Raw genomic sequence first — 8,155 nt, 5'->3', positions numbered from 1 at the left:
CAGTACAGCAAACTTCTCAAAGGAAATAAAAATAGAAGTTATGTCATTTAGAGTAGAACTTTCTAATCATGGCCCTGGTGCCAGAAACTATGTAGGGAAAAATGCTCAGTCGTTTTATATACAGATTAATATTTGGGCATGATAAAAAGATATGATAAAAAGGTTTAAAAGCAAACCACAGCTGCAAATTAAGGTTTCCTTCCTATTTGGCAGATAAAGAGTTATTCTATTTCATATAAAAAAACAAGTCTTTTAAATAATAAGAGAAAATGAATATTTCAATAGGAAAAGGGAGTGGGATTATGAACAGGTACTTTTCTACAGAAGAAATACAAATGAATAATTTTAAGGAAAACACATCCAAAGTGGATATTTTCAAAATAAATACAAAACCACTCTTCTCATCAGATTGATGAAAGTTAAGAGAAAATGATGATAACCAGGATTGGGGAGATTTTAGGGAAAGACAATCACATATTCTGCTCAGTAAATATATTGATAACTGCCTTTCTGAAAGACAGTGTAGTCAGATTAATCCAAATCTGCTTTAAAAAAGCGATCACCTTTGACTCAGGAGTTCTAAATATAGGAATTGAAAAAGGGTATGGTGGCTTTTGCAGTTTATGTGTTTTAAAATTTCATCAGAATCACACATATACATATTTTCAAAACTTGTAGCTCCAAAAATTGTACGTTATAATGTCACATTAATAAAAAAGTAGCAGTTCTATGCCTCAACATTCTACACCCCAGCTCTCTTTCTCCCTAGGGAGTCACTTTTTTTTTTAAAAAAGATTTACTTATTTATTTGACAGAGAGAGAGAGAGAAAGCAAGCATGTGTGGGCTTGAGGGGGGGTAGAGGTAGAGGGAGAGAATCTCAAGCAGACTCCCCACTGAGTGCAAAGCTGGCTGCGCAATCCCACTACCCTGAGCCTAAATCAAGAGTAGGATGCTCAACTGACTGAGTCACCCAGCAGCCCCTCTAGGAGGGAGTTTTTATACTTATTGTGGAGTTTTTATACTTACTGTGATACCAATATTTCTCTGTTAGATGTGTAGGTATTATCCATGAAATGTGCCCTATGGAAGATGAAGTTTTCTCTCTTTCCCATCATGCTCTTGCCTACCCCTTCCTCCACCTTTATTCTCCCAACAGTCAAATAGAGTTACTGATAAAATTAATTTTTAGATTTTATACTTCCTGCCATGTATATGTAGTTTTCATAGCCCAGTCATGTCGTTCATAATGATTACATTTCCTTTGTGGTACAGCTTTACATTTTTCACGAAGTTATTAATCGCCTTAATTTTAAAATTTATTTTATATTCTAGGCACCATCATTAATTCATCTCTAAACTCTATCCCCAAATGTAAAATTCACCTTTTAAATTTAAATTTAAATTTGAATTTAAATGTAAAAATTCAAACATACTGTTTGAACCTATCAGTTCATCATCTGGCTTTGTTCCTCGAGCCCATCCCCAGATGGTCTAATGTCTTCCTGCCCCAGTCTGGACTAGCTTCCCCCTAGGCTTTTAGCACAGTTGCCTCCCTGACATATCCCTTGGCCTTCTTCTTGGGAATGCCCTTGGGAATGCCCTTGGCCTCATCCAGTGTTGAAAGTGCTCTCTCTTTCTCAGCCCCATGTCTAATTCTTTCTTTGTTTGCTCTCTTTTTTTAGGGTAAAGTTTGGCAAACTACAGCCTTTGAGTGAAATCTAACTCATCACCTGAATTTGTAAGTAAAGTAAATGCAGACATGCCCCTTCATCTATGTGTTATCTAGGGAACCTGTCAAGCTGTAATGACAGCTGACAATTTATGACAGAAACCCTCTGGCCCATAAGTACAGGATATTTACAATGTGGCCCTCAACAGCAAATGTTTGCTGACTTGAGAGATGGAAGATGACAAAGAATGGAGAGGCAGCCACTGGGGAAATGGTGTCTCTGAAGGAGAGGCCAGAAGAATGAGAACACAAGGAATAAATGTAGGCTTAGTGGGAGAATTTCTTAAGTGCTGGATAACAAACGTGATTCTCTGTTAATTGCTAGAAGAGGTACAAACTATCTTAGAGCATGGGCCAGATTTTGCTGGAGTAAGAAACAACCCCAGTTCAGTGGGTTCACACAAAAAATGTTTTTCCTTGCTCCTGTGAAGCCCATGTGCCCAGATACTGTCCAGGGTGGGAGTCCGCTGTGGGTTGGTTCAGCATCTGAGGTACATTGACTTTGCAGATGTGCACATCAACATGTGCTGCTCTGGTCATCAAGACAGGGAAGAGAGTGGTGGAAAGTGGAGTTCTAGCTCTTCAATGGCTCTGCGGGAAGTGAGACACATCACTTCCACACATTGCACTAGCCAGACAGGTTGCCAAGGAGCTGCAAAATGTGAACCTTCCATTTCTCTAGAGGTAAAGGGGGAATCCAAATACTGGTCAGCAATCAGATGCCTGTCATATTTCTGTGAGAAAAATCCTGCAAGCTTCAGAGCTAGAAGGAAGAGAAAGTTACTTCCGGAGGAATGAAAAACTAGTTTCATTGATTTCAGAGCTTCCTGTTGCAACACCAGATGTCAGAAGACAAGGAATTGGTTTCTGTTGAGAACAAAGGGAAGCTTTGTCACTCATGACTTTTATGTCTCTCCTGACTGTGGGGGGACAACCAGATGGTGTTACACATGGTAATAACCAACATCCTTCTTGTAAAAAAGTGATTTGAATATTGGCTTCAGTTCACTGATAGTTAATTTTTAAAAAAGAGCCAACAAATGGTGGTGGGAAGCACTGAGACAAATCCAAAGAAAGAAAGGTTTAAATAATTATGGCATCCTGGTGATAAAGCTGACCAAAAATGACGTCATTGTAAAATCATATTTTGTAATTGCTTGTTTTTTGTGAATATACGTGCAATTAATTTTTGTATGTAGATCTTACATCTAGCTAAGTTAATAATTTATTAATTCTAATTATTTGATTTACATCAGTGTAATTAAGTGCAAATTTAAAATATGCATATCGCATTAAATATTTTTTAAGAATATATTTACATTTAAGTGTCTGTGTGTATACATATATATATATATATAAAACATAGAACATAAGCACATAGTGAAAAACAAGACTGTCTATCCAGAAAGGTGAAAAAATTTAAATATGATGAAATGAATAAATACGCTTTTGGAAAAAGATTTTTTTTTAAATTTATAATAGTCATACAGAGAGAGAGAGAGAATGAGGCAGAGACATAGGCAGAGGGAGAAGCAGGCTCCATGCACCGGGAGCCTGATGTGGGACTCGATCCCGGGTCTCTAGGATCGTGCCCTGGGCCAAAGGCAGGCGCCAAACCACTGCACCACCCAGGGATCCCTTGGAAAAAGATTTTTAAAAGGAAATACTTCTATGTGCCTTAGCAATGACAAACTAGTTGAAGTCACTAATATGAAATGTGCTGGGGTTCCTGACTGGCTCAGTTGGTGGAGCATGTATGACTCTGGATCTCAGGATCATGAGTTTGAGTCCCATGTTGGGTGTAGAGATTACTTAAAAATAAATCTTTAAAAAAAAAAACTTAAAAAACACCAGATATGAAATCTATTAGAAAACATATGAATGAATGAATGAATGAATGAATGAATGAATGAATGAATGCAATTCTATAATCACAAAAAGTAAAAATCCTGATTGGAGGACATACTAGTTTCCTAGGGCTACTGTTGTGAATCACCACAAACTGGGTTACTTAAGGGAAATGGAGACAGGAAGTCTGACATCAAGGTGTTATTAGGGCCACATTCCCTCCAGAGGTTTTAGGGAAGGATCCTTCCTTGTTTCTTTCAGCTGATGCTGGCTGTTGGCATTCTTCCACAGGTGGTTCCATCACTCCCATCTCTGCCTCCATAGTCACATTGCTTGCTCTGTGTGAAACCCTATCTAATTGCCTTGGCCTCTCTCTCCTATAAGGAGGCAGGTGGTTGCATTCAAGACCCACAAGAGAATCCAAGATAAAAGCCATTTCTCAGGATCTTTAATTATCACATCTTTTGCATTATAGAAGGGCAATACTCATAGGTTCTAAGGGATGAGGAAAGGGGACATCTCTTCTGCCTTCCAGAAATAAATTTCTTTTTTTTTTTTAGAGGAAAGTGTAAGTTAGAACTAGGTCAAGATTTGAAATCATCAGCTGGACAGCTAGCCATGGACAATACTTGAATGGGTGTTTAAAAATCTACCTAGGAATCAGCCTAGGTGCTGATTTAGTTTCCCAACATATTTGCAAGAGACGAATGGTGCTCATCAAATCTGAGCTATTACAAAGGAGCAAAAAAGTGAAATGCTTCCTGGCAGGTTATAACAAGATAAAGAGAAAGCTTAAATTCTTCTTAAAGCTTGACCAAAAAAAAAAAAAAGGTTAAAATAAAAAAATGTGTATAGCAAATTAGAGGAGTATATGGAAAGAATAATATATCATGACTAAATCACTTGTATTATGTGAATACAAATGTGTTTGGCTATCAAAGTTAGGTCAATGCTTGATTCTATTTGGTAAATCAAAGGAGAAAATTATATGAAGATATTGATCAATTGCAGAAAGGCATTTGATAAAATTCAACATCCATTCTAGACAAAAATTTTCCTGTTCTATAAATAGGAAATTGCTTTTCTAATAAATGACTTATTGAATTAATCAGCAGCTAACATCACACTAGTGAGGAATCATGTTAAATGCTGGGATCAAGATAAAAATGCTCAATGACAAAATTATTGTTGAAGTGTTTATGCACCAGCAAATGTAATTGCCCAGGAAAATAAAATTGGACGCATAAACTTTAAATAATAGGTCAAATTACTATGATTTTCTGGTTGTGTAGTTATCTACTTGAAAAACTCAAGGATACTAGCTGAAAAACCCGTACAAACAAAACGAGAGTTGTCAAAGAGAAGCCAGAGCCTGGCAGTAGTTTAAGTGATAAAAAGATTTTTATTTAGGAACTACTGCAGTAAGGGGAAGAGAGACCTCAGTATAGAAGTGGGCTCAATTCGGAATATAGCATGGACCAGTGGGAATTTACGGCCAGGGAGGAGGTGGGGGTCAGTGGATGCAAAATTATTGAGAAGTATCGGGATTAAGGAGTGCAAGGGCTGTTCTGGCTAAACCCACTCGACTGAACAGGATTTTTGATGAGGACTGGCCGGGGTGGCCAGACATCACTTGGAGGTGGCGGAGGATAAGGAACTCTGTCATATACTAATATCGAGGATATCCATGTCTTCACCTGATGGTGGGCTGCATCTCCTATACCTGAGCCCTGGGAGGACACAGAATTCATGCTGAGCTTTATAAGGAGCGTAGAACAGTATAAAGAGGAGGGTTCTTGCCAAAAACTGTACTTTACAAGGAAGTCCATTGATGGGCCTAGGAGAAGGTTCAGGAGCTTGACCAACATTTGATCAAGCAAAGACTATTTTCTCAGGGTTTGTTCATTCATTCACATGTACATTCAATGAATATTTACTAAAAGCCTACCATTCCAGTTGCAGCGAGTAGATTGAGACAGCATGCAGTCATGCAGCTTATACTCAGAGGAGAGTGTTTGGCAGGATGGAGAAAGTGGAGGGAGAGAGGAAATTAATATACAAGTCAATAAACAGAAATAAAGTCATAGTAAGAGTAGCACCATGCCGAAAATCATAAGATAGCCGATATTTAATTAAACATTGAAAATAATTAACAATCTCTTACAACATCAGTAACCATTTCAGACACAGAAACATTTGGTAGAACTTGCCGGTGAGAGCATCTGGGTGTCTAGCTTCAAGAGAGGCTGAGAAATGGGTATTTAGTAAGACAAAATGCCACAAATATTTAAGAAAGAAACAATAAGTAAATAAATTTAAACTCTTTAAGAAAATAGACAACATATCCCAACTCATTTTATAAGGCCAGACTTACTTTGATACAAAAAACAGAGAAAGAAATTAGAAGACAGAAAAATGACCAACCAGTATCCCTCATGACCACGTGTATCCTGAGCAAAATATTAGCATACTGCGCTCGACAATATCTACAAAGGATAACATGCCCGGGTTTTGTGGCGCAGTGGCCTGGTGGTGTCTTGGGGGTGGCGGGGCTGGATGACAGCAGGTGGGGCACTGGCCCCTTGTGCAGGGACCAGAGGGGACCTCACACCTGAACAGATGGCAGCCTTAGGGGGGAAAGGAGGAAGAGAGAAGGGGAAAGCCCGACCTGGTAGGAAGCTAAACACGCCAGAGCATCAGTCCCTTATTCTTCCAGCACCAGACTTGTCTTAATGGTTTCACTGACAAGGGATACATGTGCTTGTAATAAGGGCATGTTCATTTCTTCAAATGTCTGATCAAGGTGCCCCACCCCCCCACACATATTTTTAAACCATTTTTGTGGTCAAGATGGGAAAAAATAGAAAAATCCTTTTTTTAAAGATTTAATTTATTTATTCATGAGAGACACACAGAGAGAAGCAGAGACACAGTCAGAGGGAGAAGCAGGCCCCATGCAGGGAGCCCGATGTAGGACTCAATCCCAGACCCCAGGATCATGCCCTGTGCCAAAGGCAGATGCTCAACCGTTGAGCCACCCAGGCATCCCTCTTTTTTTTTTTTTAAGATTTTATTTATTTATTCATGAGAGACACACAGAGAGAGGTAGAGGCACAGGCAGAGGGAGAAGCAGGCTCCCTGTGGGGAGCTTGTTGAAGGACTTGATCCTAGGACCCTGGGATCATGACCTGAGCCAAAGGCAGACGCTCAACCACTGAGCCACCCAGGCGTCCCTAGAAAGTTTCTATAATTAAGAAAAAACCCTCAAAGTACTTGTATTTTCCTCTCTTGTAGAATATTGTAAAAGTTTGATGAATATGACATTTGAATCAATGGAGTGAGAGTCTCATGTCTGTCCCAAATTTGTGCCAGACTGGAGTTATAAAAGGTTTTCGGACACAGGATTTCCTTTGTTACCAAACCCTTCAGGCCTTTTGCTGTTTCTGGAATCCTTGCCTTCTCCTACTAGAAGACAAGAGTCATCCACCAACCTCCCCTCATGTGGGATTTTCACCTGCAGGGTAGGCTGTACACCCTGTACCTGGCCCCTGGAGGAGATAGAATTAAAGCCGGGCTTTCAAAAATGTGGAGGAGTGATTGGTCTGATCCTGAGTGTGTATGCGTGTGTGTGTGTGTGTGTGTGTGTGTGTGTGTGTTTGGAGGCCAGGAGTTGGGAAAGAAATAGCTCAGATCCACTCAACTCTCAGACATCTGGCCCCAAACCTATGCAGGGACCCAGACCAGAGAGCCCCAGGCAGGAAGACCCAGGGAAAGTGCACTTCAGGGAAGGCCATTAGAGGGGACTCCCCTGCAGAGAGCCTGCTTCTCCCTCCCCTTCTCCCTCTGCTTCTGTCTCTGCCTCTCGTGTCTCTCATGAACAAATAAATAAAATCTTAAAAAAAAGTGAATTAGAGTTATTGACCTTATGGGTTCAATGGGAGAAAAGGTGTAATATTCCTATTTTATGCTCAGGGAAACGGAGTCCCCTCTGTCCCCACAGCTATGCTGAGAGGGAGGAGGAGGCAGGTAGAGCTGCCCTTCCTTACCCCTCCTGGGGCTACTGTGGTTTGAGCTTCTCCCAGTTTCTTCTCACGTCCTGAATCCTGGTTTGGAGGAAGAAGGCAGGTACTCCCTAGATGGTCAACAGAGTGGGATTCCAGAGGTACCAGGGACCACCCACAGCTATTTCCTTTGCTAGGGCCACAGATGGTGCCATTCCCTGACGATGAACCCTAGTCCACACTTCCTGGCCTATCTCGCAGGGCCCGGTTCCCTGGGAGCCCTGTGACCCAGGCTTCTCCTGGGAGAGCCAAACCTCTGAAGAGGCGACCCTTCTCAGGACTGGGGACCAGAGACTGATTTCGGGTTCCAGCGTCTGCAGTTTCCATTCCTGGGGATGCCACTGAGCTCTGGCAGGTCTGAAGGCCCAGGTGCTGGGCACTGTCTGCACCTTTGGGGAGCCCAAGACCCCCAGCTCTGCTGGAGGGTGTTCACCCCACAGACACTTGTAGGGAGCCCACAGTGCAGAGAAAAGGCGACTCCACCCGCCAAGTGCTCCCTGTCTGCTGCGAAGGGAG

Source organism: Nyctereutes procyonoides, unplaced genomic scaffold (genome assembly GCF_905146905.1).
Source record: "Nyctereutes procyonoides isolate TBG_1078 unplaced genomic scaffold, NYPRO_anot_genome, whole genome shotgun sequence".
Classification (NCBI taxonomy): Eukaryota; Metazoa; Chordata; class Mammalia; order Carnivora; family Canidae; genus Nyctereutes; species Nyctereutes procyonoides.
Note: the sequence above shows the minus strand (reverse complement) of the source record.